Source organism: Polistes dominula, unplaced genomic scaffold, assembly GCF_049000335.1.
Source record: "Polistes dominula isolate Pdom_NZ unplaced genomic scaffold, Pdom_raw_medaka contig_27, whole genome shotgun sequence".
NCBI lineage: Eukaryota > Metazoa > Arthropoda > Insecta > Hymenoptera > Vespidae > Polistes > Polistes dominula.
In genome coordinates this window covers 3,805,927-3,814,936 of record NW_028300906.1, presented here as the reverse complement: position 1 = coordinate 3,814,936, position 9,010 = coordinate 3,805,927, and the positions used below count along the sequence as shown (strand labels likewise).

Here is a 9,010-nt window from a genome sequence, read left to right as displayed (position 1 = left end):
TTGAAAATCGAACATCGATTCCAATCGATATCGGCTTCTCTATCGGCGGTAGTAAGAAAATTGCTTTTCTTAAATTCTACCAGATTAGACCTACGCGGCAGTCCGTGAAATCATCCCACGGGAGATAGCAAGATGAAAAGACGAGGGGTGGTTGCTCGAGATCCAAGATCGCACAGGTGCACCCTTCGAAGCGACTTCTGTATTACTTGGAAAATCATCTGACGTATCTGCGACGGAGGGATCTATTATTCAACAAAATATTTGGAATAACTACTTTTTTTTCTTCTAAGAGTAACCCATATTTTCAAGTGTTCGTATTCTTGTTAAAATATTACACGAGTATTCGCCACTGTTAAATAATTCGTAGTAAAAATTGTAAGATGTTTTTTTTTTTATGATATTTTGCGCGGCGATGTTACGCTTCGTAGATTTATAAGTGATCGATTGCTTTTTGAAAACTTGTAGCGCTCAGTGTACACTACTCGTATAAACGTATCCATCATATTAATCTTTTTAATGGACATGTAACTTCACGAGAATAATGAACAACGCGTCATCTATGCCAACGAAAATGTTAGATAAATCTTCTCATCGGTCAAACTTCTGAAACTATTTCGGGTAACGACCTGTAGGAAGCTTTTAGTACTTTGGATCTACATTTATGCGAGTAATGATGGATATTTTCACTAACGATCATCTCCAATGGAAAGTAAGTAATTGTTGACTTTTTTCAACAACTTGCGGGAACTCGTGTCAGATATTTCTTCTTCAAAATTAATATTTCCTTTTTATAATACCTACACTATCATATTCGTGCATTTTTGTTACCTCCAAAAAATAATAAAACAGCTAATTCACAAACATTTCAAAACGTATCGTGGTGATACAAATTTTATTAGAAAAGAAAAAAAAAAGAAAAGAAAACTTTTCTACGGTAAATTGTTGAAGTGTGTCCACTATCACGGCTTATTCAAATTCCAGAAACCCTAGGTCGTAGGGGGAAAAAAAAATAGTTAAAGATTGCAGGGGTGTTTCGCGATCACGTTTCGCGCGTAAAGTTAAATATCTTATTTGAAATGTTTCGTTTTGCTCGCGTATTTTGGTCGGTAAAGTTTGATGGTGGTATTTGAACTTTTTCCATCTTTAACAAGTTAAACTAAACGATTCACGAACATCTACGATATACGAAGTATAAACAAAAAATGATTAAGTTGTTCCACATCAATTAATAATCCATAATGCAAATTAGTATTATCGTTATAGAGTAATTAGCTGTTGCGTAGAATAATAATGAAATCAAATTTTAGTCGATTAGGTGATTTTAATGTTATTAGAATTATTAGCAAAATGATTAGCATTAAACTAAATTAAATTAATGTTACTAATCATTGTATAATAATTGACGCGGTAAACACGAATAAATAATAATGTCCGTAAAAATATTTGTACGTAAAACAAAAAACAAAAACTCGTTTCGAAAAAAATCCAAAAATCCTGCAATTGTTAGCATATTTTAATTAACATAATTTAACAAGAATCATTCAAATCTTCCTCCTTTCCCTCAATTATTAACTGACGCAACCCTGACGCAACTTTAGAGTTTCTCAGATATTTTGTCGTAGTCATTGCTGTTTCATTATTAAACGAACTAAGTCAAACTACACAAGGAGGACAAAGATGAGAAAAGAAATGCAGTCAAAGTTGAAAATGGAAGACGATATAAATAATACATATAGCTTGCGGCGATATCACTCGTCTGGAGAGAAGAATTTGAGGTCTTCTCTCCTGGATGATGTAAGCGAGAAAGAGGAGAAATAAGAAACAGACAAATACTGGAGACACACACATGAGAGAGTGGGTAGAACGATGCAGAAAGAGAGAGAGGAAAGGAACTTAAGAGAAAAGGTATGGCAATGAAAGGAAAACAAAGTATGAAAGAAGAAAGGCGAAGGATGGAATGGGCTATGAAAAGAGTGAGAGGAATATTGAGAAAGAAAGAAAGAATGAGAGGGAGGGAGAGGAAAATAGAAGTCCTTGCTCGTGGAATAAGTATTCATCGTCCTGCCAGGTAATTGGATTGCGCGCGCTTCCTTTACCACCTGATAAGGATTTATTATTTAAATCAAATGTTTTGAGGAAGCTTCTTACTCGAACAGGTCGCTACTGATGGCAAAAGCTTTCATTATTACTCATCATTTCTCTCTCTCTCTCTTCTCTCCCTCTCTCTCTCTCTTCTCTCTCTCTCTCTCTCTCTCTCTCATTCTTTCACGTTCTAATTTTCTTTTTCAGCTATTTGATATTCCGTCAACAGCTAGAAATTAAGCGTTCAGTTCTACAAAGTATTGTAAAATTACAAAACAAAGTTATTACTTTGACGTAGAGTTTCGGACAAATCCGTGGAAAAGGGTATTTTCTGGATCGAAAGGTTAAATTCCGGACGTTTATAAATATTGCAGGTGGCTTTAGGGGAAAAAAAAAGAATAAAAACAAAAAAAAAAAGGGGAAAAAAATACTTTGACGCGTGAAGCAACAATTTTTGGAGTAACAAATTTCCAAACGATTAGCGGAGCTCGTGTTTTTCCTGGAAAACATCGGCGCCCGAGCGATTTTCAAAACTGTGAAAAAAATCACAAAAGCCGATAAAAGTAGTATTTTCCTACAATACTGAGCGGAAAATGAAGCGTACGTTGGGCATTATTCGGCAACGCGAGCGCGCACGCGGGCGTTCGTCTATCTGACTAATACGCTTGTCATGTTTAGAGCCTGTAAATTTTAAAACTAGCTTTGTCAGGACCGCGGCAAGCAGTAATCGTTCGTCCGTATATTTTTTAACGTTGAATCCAATGATGCTCGATTTTTTAATACCCGCCAGTTTTCTATATATCGTTTCGCTCTTGCGGAATCAGAGGCTGCATTTTTATACTGAAAAAATGATCGTACAGGAATTTTTTATAGGTTCGACAATTTATGGTGCACAGTGTCGTTATTGAATGAGACAGCATACGCAAATACGAATATTTCAAATATTTTTGGATCATTGCAAACGATTAATCTAAAAATTGATCATTGAATGTAGAGTAAATTAGTTATCATCAAATATTTGTCAATCTTAACGTGAACGCGTTTAGCGTATACGACAATTTTCGTTAAATAGAAATGAAATTTATGGTTAATAGTAACTTAATAATGAAACCATTATGTGGAGGCCCATTGCACACGGTCATATTTGGAAAGGGGTGAGCTGTTGAAAGAGGAAGAGGAATAGAGTAGAATGTAAAAAGAGAGGGAGAGATATAAACCCGGAGAGGGAAAAGACCTAGAAAAGGGATGGGGATGAGAGAGTGCGCAGGGAATGCGTTATCGTCTGCAGCCAGCTGACAAATCGAAGGTAATAGGGCCGAGCGAAATTCTGCCTGATAGAACGACAGGAGGAGGCACCTAGTTACGTTCGCACATACGTGTGCATAGAAAATTGGACTAATCATCTATCAAAGTAATATCACGAATATTTTTTATAAACGCTACTATCCTAATTTATTAGAAATAAAAAATGTAGGACGCGTAGCGAAAAAAAAAGGGCAAACCGTCCTTCACCGTAATCTGTTGACGCCCCCTGGTAGGTATTTTTAGCAAAGATCCAATAAAGTAAAGTTAATGAAGAAAATAAGCCGAAGAGAAGTAGGCGAAAGCAAGAAGGTCGAACTTAAGGAGGCGCCAAAAGTAAGAAAATCACGAGGGCACGCAAGTTTGAAGGTGGGTGGGTGTTAGGTGGGTGTAGTAACCACCTAGCCACCTGGTGGTGGCAGGACAGCGCGAATAACTGTTGCCCGTAGGAGCGCGACGACGCGGCATCGCGCCAGAAAGCTTTACTCGGGCACGACCCACGACCCCCCGCATTTTCCGAGCTGTGTTCTGGCATAGGCCGCGGTACTAGGCCGACGCAGCCCATCGCCAATGAGTGCATGTCTGGGGCGGAGCATGCCTGACATGAGAGAGAACGAGAGAGAGAGAAAAAGAGAGAATTAGAGGGTGGAGCGGGTGAGAGAGACCCAAGTAAGTACAAACGACAAAGGGGTACCTTCCCTAAGTGCGGTTGCGATTTCGACCTACTCGCTGAGACTATTTCCTCACTTTCTACACATGTTTTTCTTACCCGACAAACATTTTTCTTTTGTTTAGAGAAAATTCTTTTCCCTCCCATTTTTTTTTTTTTTATTGCATTCCTTATTTTTCACAACTTTTTTTATCTTACGCTGTTCCAAACTTTTAGATAGTAATTATGTCTAATTGATTTTGTTAGAGAGTTAAAGTTTTGATTACCCGTAGATTGTGTTTTTCTTTCTAAAAGAATACATTTAAAATTGAGATCAAATTAATTGTACTGAGTACAAAATTATGAATATATTTTTCCTAATCAATTTTACGTTGTTCTTTAATATTATGCATGATCATATTATTTAAAGAAAAAAAAAAGTAAGGAAGATAACTAGGTATGGATTATAGTCCAATAATAAAAATAATGATCAATGAGTAGAAAAGTAAGAGTGCATTGGTGCTCGTGACCACTAAACCATGTGACTAAATCAAAGTCATAGAGTCTGAAGACACTATTGAAGAGTAGTAGTAGAAAGACGAGTAATAAGGTGGGAAACGATGACGACGGACATAGACGTGACCTAGTTACACTATTGACCTGTTGACGACGCTTCGTAATAGACGGAGGATTGAAAGTGGCGACTGAGGGATGAAGGGAAAGCAGGTGTTACTAAAGAGAGAAAGAGAGAAAGAGAGAGGAATGGTGATAAAAGGGAAATAAGGTATGAGAGAGATCGAGAGAGATGGCGACCGATAGTAGTGGTGATGCTTCGAGCGGGATGCACTTGACGCATCAAAGTACAAAGTGAGAATGAGAGGGAGATATATATATGTATGTATGTATAGATAGATAGATAGATAGATAGATAGATAGATAGATAGATAGATAGATAGATAGATGGAGAAAGAGAATGAGAGATTGCCGCATGCAGTTCCAGCGCGCGCAGCCTACCGTCCTACCATGCGCGCGCGCGCACATGCATGCGCCATGGCGTAGGAAGAACTTTCCTTTAACTGATATGAGCCAAGAATTAATTTGTTCATTTTTTTTTTCATCGACCTGTTCTTTCTCAAATTCTCATTACTCTGCTCCAAGTACACACATTGGTTTATTATCGACATCGACACGTGCTGTCTTTTTTACTCAACTTACAAAATTGCTTTATCTTTCTCTTTTTTTTATATTAATTGTAGTCTATATTTAAAAAGTTTTCTTTAAAAATGCGAATTACTTTCTCTTAATTTATAAAATGTGTGTGTGATGAAGGAAAGAAAATAACAAAGAGAGAAAACGTAAGGTGAGAAAAATGCTAGCCGAAAGTAAAGGGGGATAAAACGACAAAGTAGTAGTCACATTGAGAGGATGGAAAAGAAAAGTGGGGGGACGAAATGATGGCGAATCGTCAGGGATATATGATAGAGGAGAAAATATTGAAAGAGTGACGACGAGAAAGAAGAAGTAGAAGGAGAAGTAGAAGAAGAAGAAGAAGAAGAAGAAGAAGAAGAAGAAGAGGACGGTAGGACTTCTCAATGGAGTAAGGGATAAAAAGCAAATACGTTTCACTCACTCGCGTTTTCCGTTAGCAAATTCAATCTCGTCGGGACTCCCTTTAACATTGTGCTCGTAATAGGGAGGATGAAGAAGGGCCAAAGGAGAGGTTGAAGAGCGAGGAGTGAAACACGAGAAAAAGAGAGAAAGAGAGAAAGGAAAAGTGTGCAAGGGGGCAGGTGTCGCCCGTATAACGACTTTATCACACCCTTGGAACCCACCCCTACCGTTATCCCGCATTCTCTCTCTCTCTCTCTCTCTCTCTCTCTCTCTTATTCCACCAATTTTTCCTCTTCTTCGTCTTTCTCGCTTTCTCAACCTTTTTCACTTTCTTAACTCAGCACAGCACAGCACAGCACAGCGCACTCACACTTCAGCGCCGACTATTATCGACTTTGACCGAGCTCAGAGTCGGTTCACCTTTAAGCTAACCAACTATAGTCAGTCCAGAGTTGGAGAGTGGATAATGCGATATCCACTCTTTAGCGGAAGATATCAATAAAATTGGACAGTTCAAAGTGCCTTTCGAAAGTCAGAAGATTTTTCGAATCTCAAGATACCCTGTGTTTTTATTTTCTCGATATATTTTTCTCAAGTAGAAACGTGAAGATTTTAGTTTTCTTTTTCTTCTTTTCGTTATTCTTTTTTTTTCCTTCTCTTCGAAAGATTAATCGCAAGGAATCAACGAAATAGAATTTACGCGATAATTAACGCGACCTCTTCTTTTACTAAAAAGAAAAAAAAATAATTTTATCAGTACAAACTTTGAAGATTGCATTGTCTAATTACGACAAGAAGACTGTCTCATTAAAACTACAGGAGGAGAAGTATTTTTTTTTCTTGTAATTTAAAAAAGGAATTTTACCTCGACGCGTTCAATTAATAAAAATCTGTCAAGTTGGAGCTGGTCAAAATCCATGTTAAAAAAAATAAAAAGAATAAGAATTTAAGAGGGAATATAGGAAGGTAGATAAGGTAAAAGAAAGAGAGGCAAAGACTGAGGAAAAAACAAGTGCAAAAAGGAGGAAAAAAGCAAAGGGAAGAGTCTTCAGTCGAACGGGCCACCAGGCTCGTTAAAACTTGCCTTATTAACATTTTTCATACACGGATGCCTCCCGGAATGTTAAGAAGTTTATTTAAGTGGGCAGACGAGAGTTGCCTCAACTTAAGCCTTGGATTCGGAACCAAGTTACGAAAGTTTGTATATACCAGTGATTTTACGGATAATGAAATTATATCTATTACTAAATTAAGCTTATAATGATCCTTGTTATTGTACAATCTAATTTCACGAGTCTTTCACTGTATCGCAGTCATCAATCGAATTAATCGATCTCTCCGACCGTGACGATTGCTAAAAATTGAAATATTTGTCGTTTTTTATTGCTTTTTTTTTTCTTATTTAGAATCCCAACAAGAAAATGTGGTTTGTGACCAGAGGTTGGAATTTCTAAATCAAGAATTAGTGCGAGTCTTTGGTGTATTAAGCGAACCACCACCTAACTTGAGCGTGTTAAACAAGTACGTCCATTAATCAGGCGAAACTCACAAGTAACTTGACCTATGGGACACTGATGCCATAGGACGGGTTTCCGACGGAGGTTGGAACAGTGTCTCCTTCGCTATCGTCTCCCTTCCCTTTCTCTTCTTACCCAGTATCACCTCATAGAGGGTCCATTTGTTATGCCCAGGTGACACTCAATTATGTTCCGCAAAAGGGTTGCGAGACTCTCGAGAAAGGCGGCAGTTAACTAGCACAGAAACTTTCCCCGAACAACATAGTCACGCACTTAACTAAGAGTTGCATAACCAAGAAAGAAAGTCAAGTACCAAATTGCCACAAGATCTACGATCTACTTTTTCATTTTAATGATACAATTTGGGAATTCATGATTCGTCGATTAATCTCAAGAATGAGTTTGATTAAAATACTTGAAAGATCCAACTAAAATAATTGTTTTTTATATTTACTATGTAAGATGTTCGATAGATTAACATTAGATCGATATTATAAGTGGTTGAAAAAAAAAACATACTTCGAGTAGCAATTCAATGCTAGTAGAATGAAAACTCGAGGAAAGTATTGGATTTGTACACTTCATCGAAAATATACCGCTAAAAAATTCTGATAGAAATATTTATATTTACTCTGGTGTAAAACGGCTGGACCGGATATCATTTTAGAGTCGTCTTCAATTAATACGTGAAATAAAATTACTCCTTGCTGAAAAAAGAAGAGAACCTATTGCTGATGAACAAGTACACTGGAAGAAGAACGATTGATAAAGAGGAGATATAGTAAAAGAGAGGGAGGGAGAAAGAGTGATATGTACATACGCATACATATATAAAGTGGAATGAGAGAGAGAGATAGAGAGAATTCGATGGAAAGAGGAGCGTCGAGTGGTTCCCAGAGCCAGTATTTGCTCGTTCGCGTTTAATATCGAAATCGTTGAATCATACACGGCTGTAACGAAATGCTCGAATTATTTGTTAGAGTGACAAAACCGTGGGATGAGTATGCCGAGCAGTAAACCATTTTCACTGGACGCACATAGCGTTACCCACGGTTTATTCTCAATCATTACGCTTGTTGCCGTAGTCGTACTTTTTACATGACCGATTACATACAATTAAACGTATGATTAGTTATTTAGAATTCAATAGGCATTCCCTATCCAAATAGATCCTTTATATTTTTTGTTCTTATTTCGTTCTCCCTAGCATAATAGCTAATGAAGATCAAATTTACAATTTAACCAAAAATTAATCGTTAAATATACAATTGAAAAAAACACTTGCATTACATAAAATGAAATTTAGGTCTAATTCTTTTGGGTTTTAAGGTAAGAGGAAAATGATAAATGCGAAACATTCGTATTAGGTGTTTTCGATCGGAGTGATACACGTATAACGAGCTCAAATGCTTCCGTGATTTGTTTCGCAAATTTGATAAATGTATACGAAGGCAAAGAGATGTAGAGCCGGATATAAATACATAAACGAGAATGTTTCGGTGAAGTAGTAGAGAGAGAGATAGAGACTGGAAGAGGTATAGAGGGGTAGTATTACGGGGAAAATATCCCGCTAACGGTTTGACGAGAGCCACGGGGTACGGGGAGTGGTGGTAGAAGGGGAGCGCTGCGCAGGATGGATGTAATTAAAGTGGTGACACGCTAGCCGTGGGGTATGTCTACCCCAATCCAAATCCTGCGAAACCCCCGAATCCCTGTCCCTCAAGATAATTCGGACACCGTGTAATCGATACGTCCTCCAGGCTGATGTACAGGCAATTTCAAAACGGATCATTCTCGGGTTTGTTATTTGCAATCGTTTTGGCATTACGATATAAAAATCCATTCAACG

The 9,010-nt window shown here is 37.6% G+C and overlaps 1 long non-coding RNA gene across 1 annotated transcript; it reads left to right on the top strand.

Annotated features, from left to right (window-relative positions):
- The first annotated feature begins 5,663 nt into the window (after positions 1-5,663).
- LOC149033411 (uncharacterized) lies at positions 5,664-7,686 on the top strand. The gene is made up of 2 exons (XR_016178936.1): positions 5,664-6,841; positions 7,051-7,686. It is a non-coding gene; the product is annotated as an uncharacterized LOC149033411 (long non-coding RNA).
- Positions 7,687-9,010: the final 1,324 nt, after the last annotated feature.